The 1,284-nt window shown below is 53.0% G+C and overlaps 1 long non-coding RNA gene across 3 annotated transcripts in view; it reads right to left on the reverse strand.

Moving 5' to 3' along the window:
* LOC107195498 overlaps positions 1-1,282 on the reverse strand; it is a 4,684-nt gene extending 3,402 nt beyond the window's left edge. For 2 of the 3 annotated variants that reach the window (XR_001516682.2, XR_001516681.2), the window contains exon 1: positions 475-588. This is a non-coding gene — a long non-coding RNA (uncharacterized LOC107195498). Of the gene's footprint in view, positions 1-474; positions 589-1,256 lie in introns of those variants that run through there. The other variant, XR_003045668.1, reaches the window with a different exon arrangement.
* Positions 1,283-1,284: the final 2 nt, after the last annotated feature.

Consider the following 1,284-nt stretch of genomic DNA (forward strand, 5'->3'; position numbering starts at 1 on the left):
GTGGAAATGAATGTTGGATGGACGATGTCTGCTACAGGATCCAATGTCTACAGAAACCCATTTCATGGGAAAGATGGGAAGGAAAGATGATGTCAGGATTGCTCTACAGATTCTAAGGATCACTTGCTCATATGAAGAAAATAGGCTGGGCAGAAACTTTATAGCATTAACTTCAAGCAGCACAAAGGTCATATAAAATGGAGAGATGATGATGTGACATAATTTAAGACAAAACCTATAAAAGAATTACTGGTCATCCCAATAAATTTAATTAAAAAATTTAAAATACTACTTAATAGCTGCTCTGGTTACAGTTCTAAAAATATTATGTACACTACCTTTCAGACTTTTAGTCACATCTCTAAATATATTGGCTACAGAAATCATCGAGGAAAGTGTAAGTGCAGGTGCGAGGAAAATTTTCCCAAAGCCAACTAGTTAACACCAATCAGCTGCGTGTCCCCTTTCCTTCACCTGTTCTTCATTCTCCGTTCCTCGTCTTAATATCCTTTTTAATTGCTCTTCGCTGAGAAGCATAATATACTTTTTCAGGCGAAGAGAGGTAGATGGGCAACTCGTGAGGGACCCCACAGGGCAAAAAGGAGATGCCCTGTGAACACTCTTCACTCCGCCATTTCTAGTCACATCACGGTGTCTTAGTGCTGCAGGACGGATGAGCCGAGCCTTGCAGGATTAAGGGTGGCGAGGAACACAGATGCAGGTTAAGCCGGCCCTTGGGCTGTTCCATTCTCACCAAGTCCCGCGGGAAAATGGCCGTGTGTCCCAACATGGGCTGCGGCGCCGCCCGGGATCCCCAATAATCCCCAGTCTCCCCTACCCTAAAAGCCTGAGCGCGGGCGAGGGGGGCATAGGAGAAATCAGAACCCATTCCGCTTCCTGGGCCCGCAGGAAAAATGGCGAAGCGCAGGGGCGGGGGACAGGGCGGCGCGAGTGACCCGGCGTTCACTGGGCCTCGGAGTCCGCGGAGTGGGCCGCCGTGGGCGACGCCGCGCAATCGCGACCCGCTCAATGCCTCCGCCATCTTCTCCTACTCACCAGGACTCCCCCCGCGGTGGCATCAGAACCCATTCCGCTTCCTGGGCCCGCAGGAAAAATGGCGAAGCGCAGGGGCGGGGGACAGGGCGGCGCGAGTGACCCGGCGTTCACTGGGCCTCGGAGTCCGCGGAGTGGGCCGCCGTGGGCGACGCCGCGCAATCGCGACCCGCTCAATGCCTCCGCCATCTTCTCCTACTCACCAGGACTCCCCCCGCGGTGGCACAGGGG

The sequence above is a fragment of the Pteropus alecto genome, unplaced genomic scaffold (genome assembly GCF_000325575.1).
Source record: "Pteropus alecto unplaced genomic scaffold, ASM32557v1 scaffold131, whole genome shotgun sequence".
NCBI lineage: Eukaryota > Metazoa > Chordata > Mammalia > Chiroptera > Pteropodidae > Pteropus > Pteropus alecto.